Consider the following 15,966-nt stretch of genomic DNA (forward strand, 5'->3'; position numbering starts at 1 on the left):
GATGGTCACCATTCCTTCCCCTGCTCACCAGAGCAGAAAATAGGGCCGTTCTCCTAGAGTGACCTCTCCAGTTAGGTTGTGTGTCTTGGACAATACCAACATCCCTTGTGGTTTCAATAAAGTAGACATTTTTTGATATTTATATGTTTTACAGAACTTCTGCTGGTCAAAATTAATTAATAAGGAAAATATTGTTCTGTCCTGAAAGTGACGTGGAGGAACCACAAACAGCGTTTGACTTGGAGGGAACACTGGTAAAGACGCAAATATCTTTAACGACGTGTCACACATGAATCCTGTGAAATAGAGATCCTCCTGAAAATGTCAACAAACCGGGCTCTATAACTTGCAATGGACCAGTGTTTTTCGTTAGGTCCACACATTTGTACATTTGGACAATAATTTTAATGGAAAACGTTGCTTTTTATTCATTGTGGTCGTGGTCACTGCACTGACTTTATAACTGCTGTATATTTTTGAAAAGAGAAATTGTAAACGTTTCTGTAATTTGTGTAAGCTAATGTCTAAAAGATGCCCCAAAGAATTTGTTGCCAACTTAAAACTGTCCTCTCAAATGTTTATATTGGCATTATATCTATGCATTTGGCAGACTCTTTTATCCAAAGCAATTAACAGTGCATTCAAGATGTACATTGTATCAATTTTTGTGTTACCTGGGAATTGAACCCATGGTCTTGGGGTTGCTAGCACCATGCTCTACCAGTTGAGCTACAGGAACTCCATGGGTACATTTGAAACATGCAAGAGAGTGAAAAGAACGCAAGAACATAACGAAGTTTCGTCTTTAACAAAGGATCTAAACATCACAGATTGACCTTTTGGATAAATACAAGAAATACAAACTTCAAAGCTGCGTGGTTTGCATTGTCAAAGGAAAGTGGAACTGGTAGTTTATTTTCCCTATTGGAAAAACCCCTATCTTAAACCAGTCTTAGCTGGTTTAAGATGGTCTAGCTCAGTGCCATTTCTAGGCATAGGTGAACTAGCTGGTCGCCTAGGGGGCCACCTGCTGGGGGGGCCGCCAAAGAGCCTACCCTGTTGAAAACAATTTAAACCAGCCTAAAATGGTTTGCTGGTCTTAGCTGGTTTAAGATGGTTCAGCTTGACCGGGATAGAAAATGAGCAAACCAGCTATTTATTTATTTTTGATATCATTATTTGCAGCGTTGGCCTTCTGAATTTATTATTATGTATGTGTATTTTATTAATATATTGATAATTATTAATGTTATTAATTTATTATTATTTTAATTGTGTGTCCTATGTTATTGGCTTTATCAGTGTCTCTAGTTTCATCAGTAAAAAAAGTTTTGTGGGGAAAGTGCTGACAAGGACAAAGGTCAGAACTATTACACTGCAAAACCCAACTGTGGCTAATGCATACAGCTTAGTGAACAGAATAAACACAAAATCCTAATTTATATTCACCAAGCTCCATTTGTATATTGACCTGTGTCAAGCTTAATAGCACTTTTAATATGTTTGCCAACTACATCACAATGATAGCATCATCCATTGTTGTCAAGCGTCAGACTATAATCGATTTGTTTCAAACCTGTAAAACCTGATCAAATTTCCTGATGCAGGCCATAGCGCAAACATATGTTTACAAAAGCTTACCATACAGTATAAAGTGGTTTGAAGAGATCCAGTACATCAAAATTATGGGATACGCACGGTTAGATTGGAAGATATCTATCTGTCTATTTTTTCGGACTAAGTGTAGACTCTCGACTATCATAGAGATGAAAAATTGGGTCCTGGGACAGACAATGGGCCGCGGGTAATGTATGCACAGTGACAGATATAATAATGCCCCATTAACTTTCCCTGGGTAAAGAAATAAACACAAAAACTGAGCACTCACTGTGTTGGATTGCATATTAGTGTTTTGGACAGACTTTCAACTCATTCACAACAAGCCAATGGGAATGTGCTCTGCATAGATGAGAGCTCGGTTTTGAAGAGTTGAAGCTTTCAGAAAACTGGAGAGCTTGTTGTCTATCAGGTTGTCCATCAAAATAGAAATAGCCACAAGCTTCCAGAAGTCATAGTTACAGGGTTTTTGGGGGGTGGTGAGGCCCGTGAGCCAGAGGGTTTCGGGAACAGTACAAGAGACTGAAAACATAAACAAACAAATCTAAGATCGGTGGTTTGGGTTGGATATTCCTCTCATGCCAATGAGTGTTGGGATTCTTTGCAGACTCGTATGCATTATCAGCTTCCAACAATCGTAAGCAACACCGTGGATAGGGTTGGGAACTGAGAAACAGTTCTTATTTAAAGCTGGATCCATTTAAGTAAATACTGGAACTGGACATTTATGAATTTACATTCAGTTTCAATAACTGTTCTCGAATGTACTCTGTTATCTAAACTACTTAAATACTCTGATAGTGTTTTCTGCACCGTTACTGAACATACAGCGCCACGGCAAAATAAATTATGTTTTATCTGAGCTGTGAAGTTTGTAGTCTGATTTGAATGTGATGACAGAGAAACACTGAGAGCTACACGTCCTAAAACAGCACGTCTTTTCATTACGTTGTCCTATCAGATTGCATGCAACAACAAACAGACAATGTGGTCTCATTGCATCATGTAACTATACCTAAAATTTGTGCAAAACGATTTTATGTGGCTCTTTGTACGTATCGCAGCAGATTCTTGGTTAAATGAACACTAGAGGCGCTACAGCAACAATTACTTTTATTCACTTTCACACAAATCACGAGTAAAACGTTGATGTGGTTGTGTTTTTTTTTAATCTCTCATTTGTTTTTTCAGACACTATCGGTTAGGTTGAGGTTTAAGGTTTAGGGTAGGGGGGTTGGTTATGTTTGTTTAAAACTCTAACTCATTAACCTTAAACCTCATCTGTTTGAACAATTAACTCGCTTTTAGCGCCACACAGTGGACATTTCACCTCGGAACTGCTATAATACATGTAATGAACCACGTAATATTATTGTGCAAAAATGTCGCCACATTTACATAATTTTCATGAGATCAGACTGAACACACAATGCAATCAGTGTGATTTGAGTAGTAAATGAATGACTTTTGAGTTGGCTCTTTTTTTTTTCTCCCCTTTTCTCCCCAATTTGGAATGCCCAATTCCCAATGTGCTCTAAGTCCTTGTGGTGGTGTAGCAACTTGCCTCAATCCAGGTGGTGGAGGACAAATCTCAGTTGCCTCCATGCATCTTATCACATGGCTTGTTGAGTGTGTTACCATGGAGACCTAGCACATGTGGAGGCTCACACTATTCTCCATGGCATCCACGCACAACTCACCACATGCCCCACTGAGAGCAAGAACCACATTATGGCAACCATGAGGAAGTTAACCCAACATGACTCTACCCTCCCTAGCAACTGGGCCAATTTGGTTGCTTAGGAAGCCTGAGTGGAGTCACTCAGCACAGCCTGGATTCGAACTTGTGACTCCAGGTGTGGTAGTCAGCATCTTTACTTGCTGAGCTACCCAGGCCCCCATGAGCCAGCTCTTTTTAATGAATCGATCAAAAAGACTATTCTGAACTCGAGAGTTATCGGTTTCAATCGGTCGGAACGCCAGATGTTTCTTTCACTAGGACTAACGTTTAATTAACCGAGAACTATTACTATGTTCGGAATTGCATACTACCATACTGCTGTTTCTATTTATTTCGATGTGACGAAAATAGTAAGAGTAGTATGGTAGTTTAGTATATACATCATTAGGGCCAGTTATTTGTAAAGAATTGTTAATGAAACTGTTAAAGAACCAGAACTGTAAAATGTCTTACATTCCCTATAATCATTTACAATGAAAACAATAAGAATCACTGTTAACTCTGCATTACAAAGCTGATTTTTCATTTTACACAAATAGCTGCATTACTTTAGTTTTAATTAAGCTTAGATTTGTGAAAACAGAAGGTGAACAAACGCAGGCGTTGAGGAGGGGTTACATTTAATGATGTTTCTGTTAAACCCGAGATAAAATCAGCATGTCATTTTACTGAGAGTAAAGCCTCTTTCTAGATTATGTGGTTTACTGACCTGCGATATATCTTTAACATTTCAATTGTTGCTCGTAGACAGCGATGGGATTAAATTGAGAGCGATTAGACAGTTCTTTTGCTTCTCAGATGTTTCTTCTGAGAAAAAGACTCCAGTAATCTCACACATGTCTCCAACAGAGTTTCACAAGAGGTTTTTGCAATGTCTCAAAATTTGATAAGATGCCAAAGTCTGCAATCAAAAGTCTCAAAACGAACTCTAGCATCAAATACTTCCAAGACTTCATCATCTGAGCTAAATTAATGCATAGGTCTATACTCTAACTGGATGTCAACAAGCATCTCCTTTAATCTGTTGTTTATTTCAGGAGAAACATCTGAGTCAAAGTTGATACTTAAATGAAACAAATGAGAACTCCATTAAGTTTCTATAGCTACAAAAAAAAAAAAAAAAAGCAACGTCTGAGCAGTAAAGTCCTAAAGATTGCCCATAATTCCTGTGTACACAAAGAAGAACAAAACACATTACATAGTGGGCATAAAATTATAGCCAGACTGCAGTCAAAAGAGGCATTTTACCATTGCCACAACAATTACAAGATTTTTGACTAATACGCCAAGGCATATTCATTTAGACTTTGTTTAGGTTCATTTTTGAATTGTTTGGTTTCATTGATTTTCATTTTCTTCTCCATTCTAGAAGAGTTTGAGGGCTTGAGAAAGGCTTTTTTTTGGTCCTCTGATGTATTAAATTTGTTCACCCTTTGAGTTTAGGGAATGTCTTTTGAGTAAACACTTAATGATAATCATCAGTCATTGAAAAGGACAAGGGACCGCTTTCATCCTTCATAAACCATATCATGGAGGAAAATATGAAGAACTCTTCACAGGCCATAATTGCCCATCACTGTTCCCATGATCCCATCACGAGCGAACCTTATGGTGGACTCTTCCAGAGTGTTCTACAGTCTGTGGAAAATGAAACCTTCCCATATACATTTGTGCTCAAAAGTTTGCATACCCTGGCAGAAATTGTGAAATTTTGGCATTGATTTAGAAAATATGACTGATCATGCAAAAAATGTCTTTTATTTAAGGATAGTGATCATATGAAGCCATATATCATCAGATAGTTGTTTGCCTCCTTTTTAAATCGTAATGATAACAGAAATCACCCAAATGGCCCTGATCAAAAGTTCACATACCCTTGAATGTTTGGCCTTGTTACAGACACACAAGGTGACACACACAGGTTTAAATGGCAATTAAAGGTTAATTTCCCACACCTGTGGCTTTTAAAATTGCAATTAGTGTCTGTGTATAAATAGTAAATGAGTTTGTTAGCTCTCACGTGGATGCACTGAGCAGGCTAGATACTGAGCCATGGGGAGCAGAAAAGAACTGTCAAAAGACCTGCGTAACAAGGTAATGGAACTTTATAAAGATGGAAAAGGATATAAAAAGAAATCCAAAGCCTTGAAAATGCCAGTCAGTACTGTTCAATCACTTATTAAGAAGTGGAAAATTCGGGGATCTCTTGATACCAAGCCAAGGTCAGATAGACCAAGAAAGATTTCAGCCACAACTGCCAGAAGAATTGTTCGGGATACAAAGAAAAACCCACAGGTAACCTCAGGAGAAATACAGGCTGCTCTGGAAAAAGACGGTGTGGTTGTTTCAAGGAGCACAATACGACGATACTTGAACAAAAATGAGCTGCATGGTCGAGTTGCCAGAAAGAAACCTTTACTGCACCAATGCCACAAAAAAGCCCAGTTACAATATACCTGACAACACCTTAACACGCCTCACAGCTTCTGGCACACTGTAATTTGGAGTGACAAAACCAAAATAGAGCTTTATGGTCACAACCATAAGCGCTATGTTTGGAGAGGGGTCAACAAGGCCTATAGTGAAAAGAATACCATCCCCACTGTGAAGCATGGTGGTGGCTCACTGATGTTTTGGGGGGGTGTGAGCTCTAAAGGCACAGGGAATCTTGTGAAAATTTATGGCAAGATGAATGCAGCATGTTATCAGAAAATACTGGCAGACAATTTGCATTCTTCTGCATGAAAGCTGCGCATGGGACGCTCTTGGACTTTCCAGCACGACAATGACCCTAAGCACAAGGCCAAGTTGACCCTCCAGTGGTTACAGCAGAAAAAGGTGAAGGTTCTGGAGTGGCCATCACAGTCTCCTGACCTTAATATCATCGAGCCACTCTGGGGAGATCTCAAACGTGCGGTTCATGCAAGACGACCAAAGACTTTGCATGACCTGGAGGCATTTTGCCAAGACGAATGGGCAGCTATACCACCTGCAAGAATTTGGGGCCTCATAGACAACTATTACAAAAGACTGCACGCTGTCATTGATGCTAAAGGGGGCAATACACAGTATTAAGAACTAAGGGTATGCAGACTTTTGAACAGGGGTCATTTCATTTTTTCTTTGTTGCCATGTTTTGTTTTATGATTGTGCCATTCTGTTATAACCTACAGTTGAATATGAATCCCATAAGAAATAAAAGAAATGTGTTTTGGCTGCTTACTCATGTTTTCTTTAAAAATGGTACATATATTACCAATTCTCCAAGGGTATGCAAACTTTTGAGCACAACTGTATCAGTATTCGGTAGATCTGTTCCTAAACATAGTGAGCTGCCTACCTAGACAGTATTTTAAAGCTCTCAAATCTCAATCGCATCTTTGAACAGGTGTTTACAGCATTTGGTGCCTTAACCTTTAAGTCAAGTCATTTTTATTTGTATAGCGCTTTTCACAACACACATCGTTTCAAAGCAGCTTTACAGAAGATCATGCATTAACAGAAAATGAAACTGTAATATCTCTAAAGTCTTAGAGTCATCATTGTGTAGTTTGATTAAATATGATTGTAAATTGTGTATAAAAATTAATACAAAACTCCTTCCTATTCTGTTCTGTGTTTTTTTTGACCGAAATCAATTCTTCCGATGAAATAAAAATTATTTTGTTTATCTGAGCAATACAAGACTTGGTGACTTTTTCTCCACTAGCCATATGAACAAACACGAATGCAAACACGAACACGAACAAACGAACATATGAAAAAACACACACACATCCCTTCTGTTTTATACACTAATTGAATTTTCACAGTCCATTGCTGTTCATTTCTGTTTATTACTGTTCATTTTCTTGACATTATCATTAATTAACTATAAGTTATTACATTTTTCTGTTTGAAATAAATTATTGGTAACAAAATGATTATTCTATGTCTTCTCTTTGTAACACCAGGTCAGGTTTGACTGTAAGCATAATGTGACATTACTGCAAAAACGGACACTTCAAAACAGTAAACAAAAACAAATGCTAAACTTTGACAAATAATAGTTTGATAATGTCTAAATATATATCTAAATGCAGAAGACAGCTGCACAGAACACTGCCATCTACTGGCTATTATTGACAAAACATGATTTTAAAGTCATGTTATTTTTTTCATCAGATGGCAGTGAAGTTACTTACATGTACTAATTTGCATATGCAAATGAATGGTGAAATTCAAATATTTATATGTAAATAAGATCTAAAAATTATCATAATAATAATAATGTTATTGTTTTTACTTCAGGGAAAAAGAAGAATGAAGAATGTTATAATTTCTTTAGGGGAAAAAAATGGTATACCTGTTGTGTCCGGTCAAAAATGACCGCGAACAGCAAAGTGGCCCTTCTTGATAAGAATAGGAGGGTTATAGTGATATTCTGGGTTCAATACAAATTAAGCTTAATTGACAGCATTTGTGACAATGTTGATTCCAATATATATATATATATATATATATACACACACACTCTTAAAATACATATATACTTTCTTAAAAAAAAAAAAAGCACAAATCTGGGTTCAGTGAGACACTTACAATGGAATTAAATAGGAGACAATCCGTAAATGTTAAAATACTCACTGTTTCAAAAGTATAGCTGCAAGACATAAAATATATGTGTTAACATGATTTTAGAGTGATGTAATCACTTAATACCTTTTCTGAGTAAAGTTATATCCAATTTTACAACTTTGTTGCCATGACAACGTAATGCCGTAATCCCTAAAACTTTTAATGACCGTAAAAACGTCAATTTAAACAACTCTACAGCTCAAATAATACACACATTTTTTACAGAAGAATTAATGTAAGTGCTTTTATAAAATTATAAGCTTCACATTTCTGCCTTTAAACCCTCCAAACTTTGGCCCCATTCACTTCCACTGTAAGTGCCAACGTCAACGTCCAGTCGAAATCTGTAAACATCCTTAAAACAAGATACATTAAGAAAAATAAAAATGTAATTCTAAGGGGAATTAATTAGATTTTTCTTACCCCATTGGCAATGGCAAATAGTTTTTTCAAGACTTTTCAAGAAAAAATAATTAATAACTTTCAACTAGAAAAGAACTGTGGTACTGTTCTTTTCCAGTAGATATACAGTAAACTCTTGATTATCTGTTTAGAGCAAATGCAATCTTTTATTTTCTAATATATTTTTATTTCAGAATCTTAATGTCCACCCACCAGAAGAAAAATGAGCGAGAATTCCCAGAGACATTCATTGAAAAGGTCCATATCTAGGGATCAGGATGTCAATAGAGACTTGGGGGTGGTTTCTTTTGACTTCTCTTTTATTTAATAATGCCCTAGCATGAGTTCAAATCCAGAGTGACTCCAGCCGGGTCTCCTAAGCAACCAAATTGGCCCGGTTGCTAGGGAGGGTAGAGTCACATGGGGTAATCTCCTCGTGGTCGCTATAATGTGGTACTCGCTCTCGGTGGGGCATGTGGTGAGTTGTGCGTGGATGCCGCAGAGAATAGCGTGAAGCCTCCACATGCGCTACATCTCCGCGGTAACGCGCTCAACAAGTCACGTGATAAGATGCGCGGATTGATGGTCTCAGACGCGGAGGCAACTGAGATTCATCCTCCGCCACCCGGATTGAGGCGAGTCACTACGCCACCACGAGGACTTAGAGCGCATTGGGGATTGGGCATTCCACATGTATGTATAATTCTTTTTTAATAAAAAACAACCACACTGCAACGCCCTAGTAACCACCAAAATTACCTTGATATTGCATAAATATACAAGTATCATAAAAATTGTATACATTTTTACTTATTAATTTATTCATTGTTGTGGAGAATCCAAAGGCGTTTTGACCAAATACAAGATATTTTTATTTTATTTAACGTTATTACTGTTTTTGACTCTTACATGGGTCAAAAATGACCCAAAATAACAAAAGGGTTAAGGATGCCCTCCAAAGGGCCCTTAAGACTTACAGTATTTGTTCTCTCTGGCATTTGAAAATGTTTTATAAATTGTTGTCTGGTGTTGTATTGTTGTATTAGTTTATATTTTCACATAGTGGTTTTGAAAGTGCTTTAAAAATAAAGTTTTTTTTTTTTTCTGTAAAACAATACAATAATATATTGTCAGGATCACGCTAACAGACATGGGCTGAAAGCCATAAAACGTCATTTCTGACTTCATGGGGTCTTTACCATTTTAACGTATTCAAATCCCCTTTTTTGGTATCCATCTCTGTTAGACCCTTTCCAGGACACAGTGCTTCTTCATAACTGGGGCCGCATCTGAAACAAAAGCAAAATTATGGGTCTGGTTTGGCTGGGTGGGCGAGGAGAGGGGAGTGACCCTAGCGTGTGGTTCTCCTAAGCTCAACCAAGCTGAGGTGAAGCCGGGCGAGGAGAACAGATGAATCTACTGTGTATGTGAAGAAAAGCTGAACACAGCTAATTTAAATGTGTCATTAACAGGACTGGAAGATCTAAACTGGTTCTGGCAGCAACGTTGGAAGAAAAAGCCACATATTCCTGAAGATATCCTTTGTTTTGCGTCTTTTGTTGAGAGATTCAGGGAGTGGTGAAGTGGAGCTCTCCTGCCCCTCGTGTACGTACTGTAGTTAACACCTCATAAATTTTCCCTTCAGGAGTGCCGAGTTACAGCTTCCTAATGACATTTCCCATGTAAACCCATTCCGCACTGCCATTCAAGGAAAATAATGTGGTAAGACAACACATACTAATGGAAGTGTGTATATATATTGAAGCAATTTCACATGAGCAAGAGTATGATATGGCCCTACCGCGGGCCGAGTGCCATAGGTAATCACAGCAGTGCTGATTTAGGGCCATATAGCAAGATTGCAAGTGTGATATTGCTTATACTGTATACAACAGTTGAATGAACAAGTACATTTACACAAAAATGTGTAAAAAATGAGTATGGTCACAAAAAAACGCATTTGTGCATGGACCTACTTACGCGACGGATCAGAATCTGCCGTTGCTGGTTCAAACCAAATGATTCGTCCAAGCCTCTCAAAAATGTCACTTTAGAGCTAGTATCACAGCTTGGGCTGTTTCTAACAAGTTATTGGAGAAACAAGGATGGATGTGTGTGTGTGTGTGTGTGAGTGAGAGAGAGAGAGAGAGAGCGTGTGCGATCACCTGCAAAGATGCTGTAGAGTGTTAGTTGTAGTGTGTTAGTCAGCTTTCTGAAGATAATGTCATTTTTGTCAAATGCATCCTATTTTCTCTGTGGGAAAATAGCCGTCCAAGTGGAGTATTCCTCTCTATATTGCGGTAGCCGGTGCAAAAGGGTCATTCACTATAGAAACCACAATGTCCCCCACCATTTTGAACAGTATGTCCTCACCAATGTGGAAACTCGGGTAAGAGGTAAGCGCCTTGAGTTTGTGTAATTAATCAGTCTGTTGTGTCTGAGCCTTAACGCTGAAGTTGTTAGTTTAAAGCTGTTGTTCCCAGCTTTAGTAGTGCAGTAGTAATCTGAGAAATCATGGAGTGCTGAGGAATGAAAATACTGACTGACTGGTGAAGCACATCACCTCAGCTGACTCATTTACACATAAAAATGGTCTTTTGCCGCCACCTGCTGGCTAAAATCTGCAATGTCACAAAACTAAATGTAAAGAGACACATCTAGCTGTTTATACATCTGCACTGCTTACTTACAATTTAGTTTAGAACATCGCACGAACACAAGTGGAGTGCTACACACAGTGAAGTGTCCGGGTGCTGATGTTCTGAGACATCAGTACTCAAGGAACGTCTCTCGTCCAATCAGATTCGAGGACCGGAACTAACTGTTGTGTATATATATACGCGTTTATATATATTATACTCTATATCCAATGTGTAATAATTTTATGTGTAATAATATATATATATATATATATATATATATATATATATATATATATATATATTTATAATAGTTGTATTTTATCCAGTACAGAAAAATAGCAATACAAATATTTATGATTTAAAATTATTTAACCCAATATTTGTGTGCGCTTTGCATTTTTTAGACTTGATTACAGTTTCACGGCTTTACCTTTGCAACGTGCAATTGGCAAACTCTTTTGAAATCAATGAGTCGCGTCTTCTGTGCACTTCGTGCTATTTTTATGACGTATAAGTTGCCGCCTTTGGAGTGCGTTCCAAATCAGTCGCTGCCATAGGATGAAACAAAGTTTATGCAAGTACCAGAGCGCAGATGTTTCTAGCTATGCATGTGTATTATTTTGTGCGTTGTTGCATTCCAAAAAGTGTGTCGGAACGAATTCCTAACTCAGCGCAAGTACATGTGGCATTCAGTGCAAGAAACCGTTTTCTTACTGAGTATATTTTCAATTACATGAGAAGCATAATAGCATATTAAGTCTCTGTGGAGGGCGGAGGGCAGGGCCGGGCCGTGATTCTGCACACCTGTGATTCTAATCAGGCTGATCAAGCCCGAGAGGGATAGGGGCGACCGGAGATGGCAGTTCGAGAGAGAGAGAATTACAGGCAGCTGACCTGTATGTGTTTGGTTGTGTCTTTTTGTTTTAGTTAATCATTAAATATTATTTATGTTGTTAAGCCAGTTCTCGCTTCCTCCTTTCCATACTCAGCTAGGGAGGGCAGACACACATACCTTTTCGTGGGCGAAGATGGCATGGGCGGACATTGAGCGCATGTGAAACCAGCAAAAAATAATTGTCAAGCAGCCTTTTTTAACGCTGCACTTTATAGTCAGTGAGTCTTTAGTTAAAAAGGAAACTCACTGCTAAAATATCATCCTTGTCCATCGTGAATATTCAGTGTAGCTGTGTACGAAGCACTGCCCACAAGGAGCTCTCTGCCAAACCAAACAACTTCCTACTGGTCGACATTGCGATTTCGCCTGTTAAAGTTCACCAAACTTGAACTTGAGGTGAAATCAGCGCGAGGAAATTCTTCGCCACCAGAAGTCCATTGCGCGAAATTCACGATTGCACGGATTACTATTGAGATGACTGTATTCCGCCATATGATGGTATGTGTGACCGCGCCTTAAGAATTTTCTTTCCATTGTTCTCAACGTTGCCACAAGGGGTGCTATAGAGATCATTGGTGTGACTGACTGTTCGCTTCTACAGTGAGTTTTCTCTTTAAAATCAACTACTGTCATGGTGGTGCAACAGTTTGAAGAGAATATTGCTGAGCAAGTAAGTTAATATGTTCAATATACAGTGAGTCAATATAATTGTTGCATTTTACCTGAATAATAACACATCCAGTTTGATGAAAGACTTTTAAAGGTACCTTGATCACCCCCTTGAGTACTAATGTTTCAATGAAAAATGTTTTTCTTAGAGTATTACTGTCCTGTTTTCCAGTAAAAATATCTTATTTTAAGGGGTATTTTTTTTCTCCCCAATTTGGAATGCCCAATTCCCAATACGCTCTAAATCCTCATGGTGGCGTAGTGACTCGCCTCAATCCGGGTGGCGGAGGACGAATCTGAGTTGCCTCCGTGCATCTTATCACGTGGCTTGTTGAACGCTTTACCGCTGAGACATAGCACGTGTGGAGGCTTCACGCTATTCTCCGCGGCATCCACGCACAACTCACCACGTGCCCCACCGAGAGTGAGAACCACATTATAGCGATCACGAGGAGGTTACCCCATGTGACTCTACCCTCCCTAGCAATGGGCATTTTTCTCACTTTGTATATGAGGTTTTAGCGCTGAGCCCCCCTTCATTTCTGACCCTGCAATGTTGTGAAAACACTTATTTATCATGTTAAAACTGACATATGTTGTATTACATAGGATTAAAACATTAAAGCAACTTTTTTACAATGTCACTGTGCTAGGTGGCCCTCCATTAATCCAAAATGAATTGTACCTAACTTGCCTCTTGGCAAAGTACCTCACTTGTACCTGACATGTCTTTTTCCAGCTTATCATTGGTCTCCCGTCATCCTGACGTGGTGTGTCCCAGTTTGCTTAAGCCAGTCATGGCCAGCGTTGTTAGCCTAGGCTAGGACAGGAAGTTTAGATGTGACCAGTACACTTTCACCTCTCACAATGTTCTCCACACTGGTCTGAGGCCAGTGGACTTGTGGCAGGTTGTTCCTGGTGTAAGGTGATGGTGTGTGGTCTCGACTGGTCCAAGATCAGCTGAGGCCGTTGGCTGGAGTCTCTGTGGTGCTCCAATAGCAATGACATTTTCTCAGGTTTAGGAATTGTAATTTTGGGGGAGCCATGTTAAATACATCCACATTATATGCTGAGTTTATGAAAAGATGAGAAGTTAGCCTGTAATTATCCTGGCCAGTGTTTACACCTCGATGAGCCATGCCCTGAGAAATGCCACGCAATGGCTAAGCCTCACAATATTTGAACGTTGCAAAAAATCATTTCCATAATCAGTATTTTTGTCCTTTTATCCAGTAAAAAAATCTACACATCCTTAAAACGAACTAAACGTACTTGAGAAACAAAATTGTTTGCTAATTGTTCACTAAAAATCTTCAGAATGCTCTGAAATCTCATTCACAATTGTGTTCAGATTCAGAAATGGCCCTTTAACTTGTCAAAAGATGCATTTTTAAAAGCTAAAGGTTTTTTTTTATCCTGACATGTCCTCTAAAAAAAAAATGTGGGGCTCCTGTGTCAGATGCTGAAAAAATGTCGCCTCACGTCCGTCTAGTGTATAGAAAAACAACTGAAAAATAGCACAGACGGATGCAAACACATTCAGTGTAAATGCACTCTTAGTTTGTTTTTCAACAAATCCTAAGTCGGAAGGCAGACTGTTTATGTAAATGTATTCTTAAAGCAATAGTTCACCCCCAAAAAATATATAATTATGTCATCACTTACTCGTATGACTTTCTTCTGTGGAACACAAACAAAACATTATTGAAGTATGTATGATGTGTTTTTGTCTATACAGTGCAAGTCAATGGGGTCCAAAACTTTCAAGCTCCAAAAATGACAAAGGCAACATAAAGGTAGTCTATACGACTCGACTTGTTTAATCCATGTCTTCTGAAGAGATATGATGGCTTTGGGTGTGAAACAAAGAAAAAATGTATGCACGTTCAAGAGAGAAGCTAGTTCACCTGGAACTGACGTGTACATTATACAACCAAGTTCTCATGTGAACGAGCTTCTCTCGTGAACGTGCATTGACGAGCTGGGTGGAAGAAGCGTTTTAGTGAAGAAATCATTTTTTGCTTTGTTTCTCACCCAAAGACATGGATTAAACCACTCCAGTCATATGGATAACCTTTATTCCGGAGCTTAGAAGATTTGGACCACATTGACTTGCATTGTACAAAAACACCTAATTCGGTGCATCCTTCATAAAAAAAAATTTGTGTTCTGCAGAGAAAGAAAAAAGTCATGAGTTTGAATCATTTTTTATCATTCTGAACTGTTCCTTTAAGAAAGCTGCGTACACAACTTGTTTTGTCTCAGAGACCATAACTATGTATCCATAATGGAAACAAAACCAATGATCAATTTTTTCATTTGAGACAGATGGAGCAACAACGTCTAGTCTGAGAGTGCCGTTCGGCCGCAAAGCAGAACACTCTGTGACGAATCACTGTCCAGGAATTCGAGAAATACCAAAACCCTCTGCATTGTTTTAAAAAGACTGATCTACAGGAGAAAAACAAATAAAAGCATGTGTTCTAATTGAGACAACAGATGGTTGTAGTTAATCTGTGATTTTGGAGCAACGCTACAGAACTCGAATTTGCTAAAGAATTGGTTCAAATGAATAGTCAGTTAATCATGAAGGGCTAATAACTTTATCGAAACAGTGTTTGGGATCTAATTTAAAAAGGGTCAAAGGTTGAAGCTTCTAAAAGTTTATAAAAAAAAATAAGATGGTGTTCCACAGACGGATGGTGCTTGGTGTCAAGATTGGCGGGGATTTCAAACTACTTATTTGTGCAAATCTGAATATTTTGTAACAAAACCTAAATTATATTGTTTATATACTTGTAATCAACAACTTCCAAAAAATGTTATAGGTTGTTTTAAATCATTGAGCAATAAGAGTAATAGTGATGCATGCCTTAAAAAACACCACAGATGGCAGAACAATGTTTAAGATGTGACTCATAGTTGCTTGAGATGCTTGAGATGGTCTCTGGGTGGTCCATTACTGTGTCTAATCATTGTCACATTATACTCGAATTATTCACTGCTCTTTTGCCTTTAAACGATTCTGTGACTCTCCCATATTGCACAAGTGAGTGATTCTGTTTTGGTCAAATTCTCACACATAAATTCACATTAAAACGTAATGTAGTAATTTAGTGTCATGAGATGTTCCTGATTAACATGACTTCTCTCTTACACTTTTTTTTTTTTTTTTTTTTTTTGCATTCTCAATTAGTATTTTTATCTTGTTTTTCAGTAAAAATATCTAAACATTCTTAAAACAAATACATTTGCATGACAAACAAAATGGTATTTGTTACAAACCACCCAGCTCAAGGCAGAGTAACATGAAGGGGAGGACACACGTGGATACAATTGTTAACAAAAATATAAATGTTTATTAATTATAAAAATCAAATAAC

General features: G+C 38.1%; 1 long non-coding RNA gene across 1 annotated transcript in view; it reads right to left on the minus strand.

Moving 5' to 3' along the window:
- LOC127437139 (uncharacterized) overlaps positions 1-15,966 on the minus strand; it is a 222,433-nt gene that overhangs the window by 112,299 nt on the left and 94,168 nt on the right. The gene's annotated exons all lie outside the window — the stretch shown is intronic.

This window comes from Myxocyprinus asiaticus, chromosome 48 (genome assembly GCF_019703515.2).
Source record: "Myxocyprinus asiaticus isolate MX2 ecotype Aquarium Trade chromosome 48, UBuf_Myxa_2, whole genome shotgun sequence".
In the NCBI taxonomy this organism is placed as follows: domain Eukaryota; kingdom Metazoa; phylum Chordata; class Actinopteri; order Cypriniformes; family Catostomidae; genus Myxocyprinus; species Myxocyprinus asiaticus.